The sequence below is a fragment of the Pyxicephalus adspersus genome, chromosome 7, assembly GCF_032062135.1.
Source record: "Pyxicephalus adspersus chromosome 7, UCB_Pads_2.0, whole genome shotgun sequence".
NCBI lineage: Eukaryota > Metazoa > Chordata > Amphibia > Anura > Pyxicephalidae > Pyxicephalus > Pyxicephalus adspersus.
The window spans coordinates 10,762,175-10,779,196 of NC_092864.1; positions in this window are offsets into that span (position 1 = coordinate 10,762,175).

Sequence of the window (17,022 nt, forward strand, 5' to 3'; positions counted from 1 at the left end):
CCCCTCCATCCACCAGTGAATTGACAATAATAGCTGTCATCAAATATGCATTGGAAAGGAGCTTAGCCTAGCGCGCGCCCTTGGTGTGTGCGGGGCAGCAGCCATGGCTCTGGGGGTCTCCTAACCCCCATCACTGTCATCGCCATCCTTGGAGCCAGCTATAGGAAGTTGTCCCCTGGCCGGCCTTAGGACTGTGGCCCATGCTGGACATGTGAGCGTGGTGGCTAAGGTAAGCTGACGGGACTGCTTGGTTATCTGATCCGTCCGCAGCAGAGGCTTTGTTTGCTAAAGAGATCGCTTCTTGGTTACAGAAAGCTTCAGTTTCCCAGCTGCGGGGCTCATTGCTGCTAATGTACACAGCACTCAGCTCTTTACTAAGGATAGACATGACCCTCCACCTGCATCTTTACCATGCTTGGGTTACCAACATACAATGCAGCAAAGATCACCTTCACAGGGGGGCACCCAGATGCCTCACTGAAAAGTGCCCACGTTAGTGCCAACGCCAGGAGACGCTTAGGTTTGGCATATGTGCTTTGCCATACGTGCGGAATTTGCTTGTCTGTGCAGGTGATTTACAAAAATTTTGGTAAATTATGAGGCCAAGACACAACATGCACACACAACTCTAATTTAAAGTGTAACACCGGCTAGGGGTTAACTTATTGGGTATATTCCTGTCTGTGTCCCCACATGGGGAGATTATCTCTACTTTCTGTAAGTAAGTAGGTGTAAATCATTTGCATACAGGTAAATCCTGAGTTCAAAAACTGTCACCAAAACAGGTGACCCCATTGGACAATTTTCCTTCACACTTGTCCCTGCCAAAAATTTTTTTAAAATTCTTTCCCATCTCTACCAGTGATGGTTCTAACTATCAAAAACCTGACCAGTGTTCTCCCCAGACCCTTTTAGCTGGGCGCACCAGAGTTAGATCACAATACAGGGGCTGCCACCCGCCTACAATATCTTCCCACCCGGCTCAAGAAAATTCCTGGGTTGAGCACTGCTGACAGAGGTGCTAAATATTCACTATGGCTGGAGTCGCACTTTAAATCAGTTATGCATTCATTACAAAATAGGTGTTGGAAAAGCAGCTGATATAAATATTGTGATTATGCATTCATTTTAGCTTCTTGCAAATGGAAGAAATGGGAGCCAATTGTTTCATATTTTGCAGGACTGTCTGTTTAACATAGGGAACTTGCTGGCAGGAAGAGAGATCAGACTGTCGCTAGGAAGCTGGGGGTGGGTCGTGACCAGAAATTATTGCTTAACAATGTTGAGGAATGCAGAGATCACCCACCTGGATGAGCTAACTGGCACAACAAATACACTGGCAGGTGAAGCTGTCACATATATGTATTCAGCTGTTTGCCCAGGGTTCAGTTTTAATGTGCCCTTTCCCCCCCTTTGTATATTCAATTTTAATAGCTGCTCCTACGGGCAATGCTCATGTCACTGCCCTTACCAGGTCTTGATATAAAAAAATCAGATTTCAAGTGATTATTGCCCATGGGGACGTTTTCTTCTCAATAACATACTAACGCGTTTCGCACTACCGGCATACTTTCATGAGAAGACTGTCAGGATTTTTAACATTTGCTCACATAACTAGTTCAAAGCCCCCAATTTAACTTTCTCAGGTGAGGTCAAGTGATAGGCAGCCCTAGTTATGTAATATGGCTTCCTTGCAGGAAAGGAAGTTTAGGACTACTGCACAGGAAGCCATGTTAAATGCGGTGTGCTCATTGATGGTGGTGGTGAACATTGATATAGTAGAGCACCTCACAAACTTGAATGGGGTGCACAATTAACCACAATGGGCCAAAAATGGTGTATGCATTGGGCTCTCAGATCTAACTGGCACAATAATTAGAGTACACTGGAGGGCAAAGCTGGTAAGTACAGAAGCAGGTAAGAATAGAATCTGGGACCCGCATAAGACCCCTGCTAATTCCTCCTCCTGCCAGGACTTCCAAAGGAAGAAGGCATTTAAAGAAGATGGGGGATGTCAGAAAATGCTAGCTGCTTTTATACTTATCCTCTGGCTTCTAAGGATCATTATGACCTGCAATGGGTAAGCAAACTGGACACATCAGGCAGCAATCCTTATCTACATTTCAGTAAGTAAAAGAAGTAATTGGCACCTGAGGATGAGAATGACAGCCAGGTCCCTTTTCAAAATTGTTAATTATATTTATATATATATTTTTAATTAAATATGATTGGCTCATGACAGCCTGGGCCCTGAGGAATAATGCTGATTTTCATTCAGCCTGCAAGACTGAGGACATCTAATGGTGGGAAAGAAGAAGTGCTAGGGTGTATTTTACCCCTTTATAGGCTAATAATTTTTTTAGTATAATCAAACTGATCAGACAAGTATATTTAGTTCGTCAATATATGTCGGCAATGGAGTCCGTAGTGGCTGTGCTTTCCTGCCAATGTTCGTCCTGCAGCGCAGAGTTCGATAAGAGGTTAACAGGTGATGACTAAAGAGGAGGAAGCTCCCCGATTGTCAGCGCTGGCAAGCTGCATGAGGTTCTTTTTTGATGTTAATAAGGCAGATGTGAGCCTCTTGTCAGCCCATTGTCCCTATTATTTACCTCTGCCGGTGACGCCCGGCCCGCTATCAGTCGCTCTTCCAGGCAGCCCAAAGGATAAGGGATCAGAAGCTGAATCCATAGCTGGTCTGATGGGCTCTTCTCCAGGATAAAGGCCTTGTGGTCCCCTACAAGACACCCCACAGCAAGGCAGGTAAATATTGGGGTGTTATAGTTTATTTCTGGGTGGAGCAGGTGGTCAATGTCTCACATTAATTATAAATGGCGCTATAGGAGAGGAGCTGTATTATAAAGTGAGGGAATTAGCATGGGCAGGCTTTACATATTTCAATGCATGCAATGAAGGTATAAGCTTCTGGCAGTCCCTGTACAGCAAAGCTTAGACTGGGAGAGGGGGAAGCCGCAACAAAAGGAGAATGGAGGGTAAACTTTAAGCAAACAGCTACATACATAAATGCACCACAGTATGGGTGTGTGTGGAGGGTGTGGGGGGGATTCAAGCGCATTATATAACGCATAATATTTAATGAGCTTCTGTCCTTATTGGCTGCATGCGGGAACTGTAACAGGAAGGATCTGTGACCTCTCTTATTTCATTTCATTCAGCCAATCATACAAGCCGACCCCTCTGTCCTGTCATTTCATTCAACCAATCACACAACCGGCCCCTCTCTCCTGTCACTTCATTAAGCCAATCACAAAAGCCTCCCTACAAGATTGGCTGAATGAAATGACAGGAGAGAGGACATAGATCCTTCTTATCACACCAAAGACTACAGCCGCCTAGCCACGACCTGGTTCAGCACAGCCCACGGGCCCATTGATTGTGGACCCTCGCTTCAGACTACATCTCCCTATCTTCATAATAAAACAGAGAGGTTGTCTGTAGTCCAGCAGAGGAGAACTGAGCAGTAGTCCAGCAGAGAAGACATGGCTGACAACACAGTTTGGGATTTCAGTGGTGCAAAGGCAGTGTTGTCACCTGACTTTAGGAAGTATGACGCGTGCTGGATTCCTGGCAGGTCAATAAGTACTTGCCGAGTGACAAAACATTAGGAAATGTGCTTTATTGGCCTTCATTGTTACATTTTTGAACCCAGACACAAGTTGTGACATCACCACCAACTTCTTGATCCACATACTCTGTGTTACCTGACAGTTCTCTCTGCAACTTAAAGAGCCCCTGACATCACCCTGCTGTATATTTAATAGGTAAGATGGTGTGAGTGCAGTACAAGCGCAGGGATCAGAGTGTGAGTCAGTGTGTGTACATTATGGTGTAACACGATATACAATACATACTCTTTAACTATTTAAAGGCTTACTAGCATTTGGAAAAGAACGCAATTGTGAAAAACACATATGGTCAAGTTGCCTCTTGAATGTCCCCATTGTGGAAGTGACAGTGCCTCTTTTAGGAATAAGTCCCTATATAAAGTCCCATTTATTTATTTTTTTCTGAGATCACTCCACAAAATTTATATGTAGATTACACCCCCCCCCCCCCCATTTATATTGTTGTACCTTTGTAAGTTGTGTGCAGTGTGCTATACATTACATATTTCACATTACCCCATTCTGTGCACTGTGCTATACGTTATATGGGTCGTGCAACTCCAATCTGTCCATTTGCATTATATATATATATATATATATATATATATATATATATATATATATAACAAGTTCCACTTTATACTCTATAATTACATACCATTTAGCTCTTCACACTGTGCTATAGAGAATATACTTTACACATCTGTACTCTGCCTACTGTACTTTACATCTTCACATAGCTAAACACTATGCAATACACCACATATTCCACACGGTTTCACCCTTATTCACATATTCACACTGTTTCACAAATATTCCTCTACAACTCACCGTGCTGTACATTATATCTATTATATCTTGTACACATATTCTATCTACATATTGTGCTATTCATTATATCATTTACACAGCTCTACTGTACTATGCAATATATATTTCATGGAACTGCACACTGTGCAATACATTATATATTCACCCTCTTTACCTCTGCACACTGTGCTGTACATTATATATTTCACACAGTTTTACTTTGAAATGTACAGCTGTACTTTACAGTATATAAATTTCAAGTCATTCCACTCTGAACATTGTGCTGCGCCAAATGTATTCCACACCGGTTCAGAATCTACTCTTCTCTATATACTGTTCCGTATAATCTATCCTAAGCCCCTCTTTATTCTAGATACTGTCCTGTATATTCTATACTTAGCACCTCTCCACTCCATATACTGTGCCGTACATTTTTTACTAAATACCTTTCCACTCTATTTACTGTGCTGTATATTCTATACCAAACACCTCTACAATCTAGATACTGTGCTGTATTATCCATACTAAACACCTCGCTACTCATAGGGCTGCACTTTACACACTGTGCTGTATGTATGTTTTATTCTTCACAGCATTATTTGCCAGTACACTGTTTCCTTCAATATATAAATGTGCTGGAGTACAAATGTCTCCTACTCTCCTGGAAAATTCAATATCTACTTCTGTTATGGTGACAATCCCAAATTTGGGATTTTGTCCCCCCCCCGAACACACACACACACACACACACACTTTCACAGTAGTCCCCAGGCCAATCAGCGGTGAATCTTCTTAGCATGGGCACAGGCAGCACAGGGCAGAGCTCTGAGTGACATGCAGGTGTCACAGCTGAGCAGACATTCCGCTTGTAAGTCATTCCACTACATCCCCAACAATATGTTTTTCCTTGAGATGAGAAATCGATCTGTGCGCACAAAACAAACAACAAATTTGGAAACATCTCTGATGAAAATTTTATGAATCCAAAGAGACCTGAATCCAAAGCTGTCATTAATTTTTCACAGCTCCTCCATGTTAGGAAATTTGAAGGAAGGTAGTTAAAAAAAATAAGAGATCAATAGCAACAATGACAGTACGTGGAGTAGGTGCGGTGTCACCCACCCGCTGAGAACAACTTACTAGGCCTATTGTAATGCCAAAGTGTACATTCATGGTATTCATACCGTACATAAAGCATTGTAATGATTGTATGAGTGAATATACTTTCACTGTAGTCTGACCTCTCACTCTGCTTTATTCAACAACCCAAGCCTACTATTTTCTTGTCAGCAAGTTGCCTGTGTTAAACTCACAGCACTAATGAATGCAGTCTAATTGAATCATTCTTCTGACCTTTTCATATATAAATGCTACCGGGCGGGTAATAGTGTCTCATGTTCCCTGATTCTCATTCATGATCATACCACTGCTCCCACAGGCACCCCAGATCATAACACTGCCCCCACAGGCACCCTAGATCATAACACTGCCCCCACAGGCACCCCAGATCATAACACTGCCCCCACAGGGACCCTAGATCATAACACTGCCCCCACAGGCACCCCAGATCATAACACTGCTCCAACAGGCACCCTAGATCATAACACTGCCCCAGCAGGCCCTCAGATCATAACATTTCCTCCACATCCACTGGATCAGCGGTCGCCAACTGGTGGTCTGGTTCATGAGAAAAACTTGGTGGTTCGCAGCTCTGGCTGGTGCACCCCCGAGCGGGGTCAGGAGAGAGACCCTGCTAGGGGAACGCACTGGCCAGAGCCGCGGACCACGTCACCTGAAGTTTCTTCCCCTTTGAGTAAAACCCCGGCTCCCCGCACATGCGCGGCTCAGAGACGGTAAATTTAATGGTCCACCGGTCTGAAAAGGTTGGCGACCATTGTTCTGGATCTTACCACTGCCCCCGCAGGCAACCCAGATCAGAACACTGCCCACACAGGCACCCAGATAAAAACACCGCCCCCACAGGAACCCCAGATTATAACACTACACCCACAGGAACCCCAGATCATAACACTGCCCCCACAGGAACCCCAGATCATAAGACTACGCCCACGGAAACTCCGGAATATATTACTGCCCCCACAGTCAGCCCCAGATAATTACATTGCCCACAAAGGCACCCCAGATCATAACACTGCCCCCATAGGTACCATAGATCATAACTGCGCTCCGACCTGCGATGGGAGAGTGTGCAGGTTCTGGCATTATGACGTCACTCAGGGGGAAGTTTCTTCCCCTTTGGGTGACACAGGACTCCGTACTGCGCATGCGTGGTCCGAAATCCGTAGATTCATTGGTCTGCGAGCTGCAAAAAGTTGGGGACTGCTGCCCTAGATCATAACACTGCCCCCACAGGCAACCAAGATCATAACAATGCCCCCACAGACAGCCCCAGATCATAACACTACCCTCACAAGCACCTCTAGATGATAACACTGCCCCCACAGGCTTAGGATTTTGTTTTTTTGGCCAGGCAATAAATAACCCTGCTTTCTATAGATAATATACTGTTCAAAATGAATATTAGTTTTTTTTTCATTCCCTTTGCAAAGTAGTTCAGCCTAGGCTTGGAACAGAAACAGTTAACCCGCATCTTGGTTCACCCGGATTGTCTTGTCCTTTGTCATAAAATGATTGCACCTCATCACTTAAGATCTTTCTTTGTAAAAACTCTGAGTGTGGTAAAGTAGGAATGGTACAGGCTACTTGCATTATTTATACTAAACTGAGCCAAGAAGATAGTGTTACAACACAGGAGAATCACCTCTATATCTTAGCACATTACTTCCCGGGACTGCAGAAGCCTCACATCTACTCTGTGACCGTATCAGGAGAATTCCTTCCAGCTTGTAATACCATAGTTTGCATTTTCATGCTTGGAGAAGATTTGTTGCATAAACTAGCTATTTCCCCATTGGAATCTACAACATTTTCAGGAGTATTTCAGCAAGCAAGGCCATTTCAGGAGAAGCATCATCTCGAAGCCAGGATGTGTGTCTTGGTTATACCTTTACAACCTTGGCAAGGTAACTAAGATGTTTACTCTACAGCAAGCTTTTTTTTCATGACCGATTGGAATTGCTTTGATGGCAGCTTAGAAGACTGGAGTATTTTTTTTAATTATTGTGAACACATTGGTGGCACCTAGGTATAGATAGATCCTTTTTTTTTTGGGGGGGGGGTTATCACCCAACAGCATGAACATTCAATTCCGCAGAGACTTGCTGTTTGCTTGCTGTGATATCAGCCCGCTGCTGATGTCAATAGACTCAAACCAACGAAAAGCTTTGGGATATAACTTTAAATGAATCTCTGAAACTTTAGCATGAGATTGGAAAGCTGTTGTCATGGGGGGCAAAAAAGGTGACGCAAAGCCGACAAAGAAAGGTGGGAAGGAATCCTCTGCTCCTGCAAAAAGTGAGGGCAAAGGAAAGGATGAGAAAAAAGGGGGAAAGGATAAAGAGGACAAGAAAAAGGGAAGGGATGCCAGGAAGGGAAAGAAACAAGTAAGTGATGAGGAGGAAGAAGAAGCTTCTGAGGCAGAGATTGCTAAAGAGCAAAGTGAAGAGAGCAAAAATGAGGAAGAGGAGGAGGAAGATATTCGACCAGCAAGAGGTAGAAGAGGTAGGGAGAAGGGTGTGGCAGCCCTAAAGGGGGCTTCTAAAGCAATGGCTGGCATGAACAAGGGTATGGCAAAAGGAGCAGTAGGTGCTGCTGCAGATTCCAAAGCTAGGGAACAGAAGAAAGATTTCACAAGGGCTCAGCTAAAGGGGGCAACAAAAGCAATGGCAGGGCTGGTGGCCAAAAAACCACTTCCACCAGCCAAGAAAAAAAAGAGTTTAAAGGCCACCTCAAAACTGTTTATGAAATTTAGGCAATTCAAGCCAAGGAGGTCCAAAAAAGGGCAATTCAAAGTGGCCTCAAAATTGTTCATGGGATTTAGAAAAAAATTTGCTGCTTCATCTCTGTTAGATAAAAAAAAGAAGTCAGCGGCAATGCTAAAAAATACATCGAAGCTCATGTTGGGTTTACGCAAATCATCAAAAAAGCAACTGCCAAAACCACCTGATGGTTCAAGGCCGAAACCTTCATTTTTGCTGATTAGATTAGGGGGCAATGCTCCAAAATCAGAACCGCAAGAAAAAAAAGGCCAGAATAAGCTGTTTGGAGGCCTTTTTAATAGAAAAAAGGTTAAGCCAAAGTTTAAACCTAAAGCTAAAGTGCTGACTAAAGTGTCTTCAGCTGCCAGTTGGTTGACCAGAAGGTTTTTGTCCAAGAAAAACAGATACTTCCAAAATGAAAGAGCCACACAGGATTCTTGGCTAACTAGGATGGGTGCCCAGAAATTGCCTATTCCTTCACAGGAAGAGCTTCAAAGATACAGGATGAACATGAAACGTTTGCCTGGTGCTCACAGGTTCTATGGCCAAAATGAGGATGTGTATGGTAATCCAAAGAATCTTGAAGCCTACCGACACCAGCGGTTTCCAACTCAAAGATACCTACAAGGTGGACCAGGGAGGTTTGATGACCCATCAGCTGGCTATTATGACTATCAAAATGAGGAATATAGGTTTGACCATTATGGTTATCCTAATGAGGAATATGACTATCCCTATGACCAAAATGGACAATATACCCCATATGGTGCAACAGATGAAGAATATGATGAGTATTCTGGGTACCCTATGGAGGAAGATTACACTTCATATCAGGAGAACATGGAATATTACGATGAAGAGAGCCATCTCCTTAAAAGTCAGAATCACTATTTTGATTATCAAGTTGATGTCCATCAACCACATAATGCTTATTCGTCTTATGGCTATGAAGGAAATGAAATCCGAAATTCAGGGGATCCCCTAAATCCATATGACCAAGGTGAAAATGAAGGTGATTCATATGGTTATATTGGTGGACAAGATCCGTATTTTGAAACGGAGGAAACAGATGATTACAATGCATCCGGTATAATGGGCAGAGGTACATACAATACATCCCCTTATGCAGAACCCTTAAACCCCTATGCCCACCCCTTGGATGACATAATAGAAAATGAGGACTCAATAGCAATGGCAGAATACAGTGATCAATTCGATGGTGAGCATTTGGATGAAGAAAATTCTGCTATTTTATCCCGAAATAGGAAATATAAGTTGTTTCCAAGACCTCAGGTAAAACTTTTTGGCAGAGAGAGACTAGATGTGCCATTGCCTCCATCACCTCTTATATCGTTTACAGATTTTGATGAAGAAGAGGAAGAAAGAGAGGATGAGCCATTGTTAGGACCCCAGCAGCGGGGAAATTCAAGGCACCATGCTACAAAATCTCTTTTTGCAAAGTCAGCTCAAAGGAGCTTTAGTCAGCACCATGCAAGAGGAGTTCAAAAGTTGCTCTCAGCAAAACCAATAGGAAAAAAAATCAATCCTCATGACAATTACCAAGATGATCCTCAGGACTACTCCCCAAGAGCATTTGGTAGTCCACTAGGACAGTTTATGAAAAGGACGCTTACCCCTAAACCAATTTTAAAGCGCAATGATAGTCAATTACAAAGACATCCTGTTTCTCCACCACCTCTAAATCCATTTGCAGAAACTTCCTTTGCCGGAGGACACTTCAGACAGCCATCTGTAAAACATGTTAGAATTCCCAGCCCGGTCAATGAATACCACAACACTGAAAAACCTGTGCAGCAACTAGAAGCTTTGCAAAATGATTTAGAAAATGAGAGGCCCTCCACTTTACCATACCATAAACGATTTGGACTCAAGTTGGCTGGTATGGATACATCAACTTTCCCAAGGAAAACTGGGTTTTCAAGATCTAACAACAATAGCAATGAAATAAACTCTTCGTTAGAGCAGTCAAAATATCATCCATCACCACACATGCATCCAAGGTTTAATAAACAACCACAAGATGTCAGCATGCCTCCATCACCAAACCTTTCAACAAGACAGAGACCAGTTTCTCCAAAGCCTTCTATGAATGCATTTGGCCTAAACAAATCCACTATTCTTAGCCAAAATACACCTGGACCACTCCAGCCAGGTTCTTCATTTAGACATAGAAACCGCTCACCTTCACCTCCAATAACCAAAGCTAATTTTCAAAGGCCTCCGTCACCAACAAGGACAACACATTGGGCTTCAAACTCTATACCGTCATCATCATCTCCTGTAGGAACGTTAAGTAACACGAGTGCTGCACCCCAATCCTCACTCTCTTCTATTAGACAAGAAAGCTTTAGAAAGGACAGACCTGTAAGTCCCCAACCATCCATTAAATCAATGGCTGGTGCTAATACTTTGCAAGTCCAAGGAATGAGGACCAGAGAAGACATGCAAGCACATTACAGCTCAACCTCACCCAGATCAAGTCCACTTCTTCAAAGGTTTGGCAGCATCAAAAATAGAGAGTTTCAGTCACCACCTTCACCACAGCCAATGAATATGTCAGCTCACAGTTCTAAATTTAATACTGAAAACCAAAGATCTCCTTTAGTTGGGAGAAGACAAACAAATAGCACACACAAATGGGGAAATGAGGAGACAACAAAAGGGGCACCTAAAAGTCCAACAATGAATCCATTTATGAAACATCTTAGACGCACCACTGAGATGAAACCACTAAATCCACCTGTAAAAAGAGGGTCAATGGCAGATATGTCCCCATATAGAGATAGCAATATTAGTCCTCCACATCAAATGCCTCCAACACAAGGAAATATGTATGGAGTAAGTGGTGCCCAAGCTGGACAGCCAAAGTCACCATTATTGAGGAGACATGACAGTCATTCATCTAATTTGTCTCCAGCTAAGCAAGTGCCAAGTGCCTTACCCAGGAAAGGAAGTGAATATTCCATGACAAGGGAATCCTACGATGCATCTTCTCAGTCATCCCCATTCTCCAAAACACCAAGATCACCAATGATGGGGTTTAATAAAAGCCATAAAGGAGCGTTAAACCATCCACCACAACTTCCGGGCTCCCCAGTCCTAAACAGACAAGGCAATAGACATATGATGCCTGGTGAATTCAATGAGGTCTCCTCTCAGTCTGTTCTATTCTCAGATCCAGCAAAATCACCTATGATGTCACGACACAACAGCATGAAAGGTACTTTAAATCGTAAACCAAAACCACAGATTTCTCAAATGTTAAACCAACATTTAAGCAGCCGTTTCGCACCCATTGAATTTAATGAACTCCCTAAACAACCTCCTCCATTCTCTAATCCACCAAGGTCACCTTCGATAGGTAGACCTAACAGTATCAAAGGCATTTTGAACCGTTCGCCACAAAATCCATTTTCCCAACAACCGAACATGCAAGACAGTAGTCACTTTATGAATAGAGACACCTATCCGGATGCTCTTCATTCTCACTCAGAAAACCCCACATCTCCACTCATGGGCCAATATAATGGCTTACAAGAGTCATCAGAATTGCCTGCACCAGCAAGTTCAGTTTCTGAAGCCAAAAGCCCTTTTTGGAAAAGAATTGGTCAGCCACTTGTAGGGATGTCTCAAGGTCCTCCACCATCACAGCAGTTATTAGGCAGACAAGAACGCCCCATGGTCAACCATCTTCCAAAAAAAGGAGCTTCAAATTCATTCGTTAAAAAGCTTGGTCAAATGGCAGGTAGTATACATAGGCCGAAGTCTCCATCTTTCTCACCTCCATCACAAAATATAACACACTCTCAGGATAGCTGGCAGAATTCTCCTAACCAAACACTGCAACGAAATCCCATGCCCTACGCTGGAAAAATGAGCAATGCAAAATATTCTCCTCAGCCTACACCAAAGTCTTTAGGGGGGTTTATGGCTGAATCATTAAATCAAGCAAATCATGAACCTTCAAAAACAGGATCTACTTTCCATCTAGAATTCCAGGGTTCCCCTACTTTAGCTGGTGCTAACCATTCACATTCAAGATTTACTCAACCAAAAGATATGTATATGGGTTATGGACCTCCAACACAACCAGTAATGGGTTATGGACCTCCAACACAACCAGTAATGGGTTATGGACCACCAATACAACCAGTAATGGGTTATGGACCTCCAACACAACCAGTAATGGGCTATGGACCTCCAACCCAACCAGTAATAGGCTATGGACCTCCGACACAACCAGTAATGGGTTATGGACCTCCAACACAACCAGCTGACTACTATGAGGGTGACTTTGAAGATCCTATGGGGAGATACGCTGTAGTAATGCCCCAAGTTCATAGAATGGAAGCATTTAGAGGACGGGGTAATCCTCGAGGTAGCTTGAGAGGTAGCCTTCGAGGTAGCCGTCGAGGTAGTTTACGAAAGCCACCCTGGACAAGACAACACTTCGGAAGCTTTCAGGAGATGTCAGGTATGATGGCTCCTAACAAATCTTTGCATCCTCCATGGACTGAGACACTGAGAAGGGGCTCACGCAGAGCCAAAGAAAAAGTTGCCAGCTATCTTGCACATGGAAGCATGAGATCCCAGAGAGGATGGCAAGCAATGCCTGGACTAGGCCATGGACAGCAGTTTGATGACAAGGTATCTTTTTTACATTTTTTCATGTGAATTTTATCTTTATTGATATGCAGTATTCCAGTTTTTCTAAATATGAATTAGCACCGTAAGAAACATAAATGCTTGTTTACTTTACCCATGACATTGAAAAACTGTTATCTATGGCAAACGTCAGTAATTTTCTCCCTGTTCCACAATTTAATTTAATTGGTTACACATGCAAGGTGGTAGTTTTCATTTCCCCCACTTCAGAAGATGTTTGAAATATTTTCTTTTCCCTACCAATAATTCATTGATCCTTACTGAAGGTATTTTAATTCTACCTTAGGAGGACGTTTGTCAGGATTTGTGCTCTGTGTCCTTTTAGCATACCTTGGATTTAATTTCTGTCACCTAGACATAAAAGCAAGCCAGTGAATTGCTTCCAAACTAAGGACGATCCCCAGTTATTGCCGCAAACAAACAAAGGACGCCTGGGATCTACAGACCACCAATATCACAAAATCCTTCTACTGCCTTTTAAATTAAATATTTTCTATAAATGATTCCAATATTATCTATTATTGATAATTTAGACCTGATCATTTGAAATAATTACTGTATGCATTTCTGAGCAGTATGAATATTGTTTACGGGCTTTTAACAAGACAAATATTTAGTCTACTTAGACTTAGAACCATAATTTCAGTTATTTTTGCTGTCCGTGTGCTTGCTTGTTAAAGAATCCACATCCTGGTGACCATTTCCAATGGGGCTAAGGTTGCCAACTGTGTTGTGTCTGGCCTGTACGATATCGGATCTGAAGCTGCAGCGATGCTTCTGAATTATCTTTGTGAGCTTGCATAGAAATACATGGATTCAAATGCGCAGAATAATGCAATGGCTCCTTTTTTTAAACATAAGATTTTGTCTAGTAAACTCACTAAACTGCTTTTAATAGGTATGTTTTAATGCAAAAAATCTAATTCTTTTGTAGACATAGGACTTTGATTTTTTGCTTGCCATTAATATTATCTTTGCATACTCACTGCAGTCTCAATGCCTAAAGCTACGTACACACTTCCAATGGTTCTCGCCTGATAATCGTCGTAGGGCCGGTATCGGACGAGAATCTGAAATGTGTACAGCGCGTGTCGTTCATCGACGTGGTGTGAACCACACCATGTGAACCCTTGATAATAATTGTGATTCTGCAGCATCCAGTGCCATTAAGGAACTAACACCATAGAGTTTTGTGAAATACTCTACTGCATGACATTGCCATGGGGATTTGTAGAGAGCCTATGTGACATGGCTCTTAGGTTGCTGACCCTTGGAGTAAAGAACCTGTCAGTTTTTTGCTGTCTGTTACCTGTTGAGATTTCCTTTCATATCCTGTCCACAGGAAGTAAAAGGAGAACTTATTGTAGTTAGGGGAAATACCCTTTAGCGCTGTTAGACCAAGTGACTCTATCATTATATCAAAAAACTTAAACAAATCCCTCCATGCAAAGGAAAAAAATCAATATTTACCTGATCCCCCACCCACACTGCAGATCTATAGTCCTTTAGGAGAGACTTTTTTGTATTATCCGTCACTTTCAGAAGTGGTCCCCTTGCTGCACACTTTAATTCCTAAAGTATGTGGACCAGTAGGAAAAAACATACAGTGCAGCATGGGAGCAGGCATCCAACACTCCCACAAGTGTGCATAATGCATAGGAGTCTTTATCACTGGTAGGAAGTCACCTGTCTGGGAGAAAATCTGGCGCAATGTCGTTCCTCAATCCATTCAGGCAGATTGATGAATGAACAACTTAGAATGACCACCATTCATTCCTATGCAGGAAAGCAGAGTGGGTGCCGGTTGCTCATTCTTTACCCTCCTCTCTCCATAGAATAGATTGCCCCAGGGCCCTATTTGACAGTATGGCAAAGGATGCAATAGGCTAAAACACTGCAGATTTGGGGTCCCCATTATGTCTAAAACAGTTCCCAAAACTACAACAAACTATTCTCAACAACTTGGGCATATGAGCTTTTAATTGCACAAAAAGTATGCACGTTCTAATTTAAAAAAATGATTTATTATGTAAATCATATTAATTTGTGGTACTCTGTTTTGTGTATTATGTGTAAAGTTGGTAATATTATTCTTGAGATGACTTTGAAATGTCCCTTTATATTTTTTTCTCGTGTGGCTTGTGACCTACTATTAACCTTGCAACAAATAGTTGAAAAGTAGGACATGATCTCAGATGCCCTACCACCCAAAGCTTTGCCCTCAAGTCTATGCTAGTGATCAATTTCAGCCCTCATTGATTTTGACAAGAACACAATACACTTTGAATTCCCTCATAACAAATGACATAACGGAAAGTCAGAGGGGGGAGAATAGGCTAGACTGAATGTGGCATCGCTCACAATGGAGATTTATGTAAATGTGGGGATCTGATCCAGGCCCAGCGGCTGCCTGAGAATGGGAAGGAAGTATTAAGTTAGGAATTGGATGTGCTGTTGGCAAAGGTTTCCGTGGAGAGGTCACATCAAAGGCGGTGTACGTGTCTCTGGTACACACATGCAAATTTGAGTGAATATGCCTGAACTATCAAGAACTGCTCATCCCATCATTTATTCTGGATCAAAAATTGCCCATCAAAACCAAAAGCCTATCAAAATTCTGCACATAGAAAATGAACATCACTACAACATTACTACTTTTTTCAGACTAGACAGTTGTCACTGGAACAGGTGTCCTCTTTGGAAAACTCTCCCCTCATCTGCAGATCTGGTGACAACTGCGGAATTTTAGACTTCTCATCCATTGTTATCACAGGAGGTCCCACCATCATCACTAGGACATAAAGACAAAGTGAATTTCCTTCATACTGCAATATAAACCTGATTAGGGGTTTTAAATTTTCCTTACTATCGAAAAAAAATGTAGTTTACCTCCTTCCCCTAAATTATTTGCACCAAACGTTCAACAATTTCATTTCTTACAGTGGTAGCAACATCTAACAATATAGACCTTCCTGCATCTACCTAAACATTATCATATAAATAGTATAATAGAGCTCGGATAATTGATCCACTTTATGCCACCATCCCAAAATATGAATTAATATAAGAAAAAAGTATCTCAATCATAAGAAATATAGGGATTTTTTTCAGCACATGCCTAATCAATCTTTAATCAATAAAATCTAATCATTTTCTAGATACAGTTAAAACTATTTCTTGTAGAAAGAAAAAAAAATTAACACACATACAATACATTAATTTTTGTAGTATCAGTCAAATTGTTCTATTCCCTTGTTCCTTCTTCCACTTTCTCAATGCGTTTTGAAGATTTTTGTTCTGCTTCCTCAGGATTAACAGTGGATTGGGAATATCACAATTGATGTGAGATAGTTTTATTTGCATCTAATAAATTAATACATTTTTTGATTGAAGATTGATTGTTATTAAGTACATGCCGACAAAATCCCTATATAATTGAGATACTTTTTTCTTGCATCTATCTAAAACTAAAATCTCAGTTTCTCATGGGCTGAAAGCACAAAAAGTGAGAGATTACAGGAGAGAGAAATTATACATTTAACATCTACTTTTCCTTCTATTTTGTCATTGGTTCCTTCTAGATGCATCCCATGAGGAGCTCGCAGTACATGGGACCAAGCCAAGAGCAGGATGAGAATATTGTCCAGGATCTGACACAGCTGGAGTAAGTGGGTCTGTGTATTCAATGCTCTGGTATATGCATATATGTTATTGATATAAAACTGAAGATTGCAGAATTGCAGAAAGCTTCCTCATTTTATTTTAGTACAACATTCACGGGATAGCAAGAGTCATATTTCAAAACTTACCTTATTTTCTTGGGTATGGTGCACCAAGGTGTGTTAACTTGGCTTAAGATAAACATGTACCTTGCGCTATTTGTGACACACAGTTAAAGCATTTGGCCAGAAAACATCATCCTCATCCAGTATTCTGTAAAGTATATCAATCTACAATGATGATTTTGTTTCTTTTTACTGGCAGAGATCTGCAGGAAGTGTCAG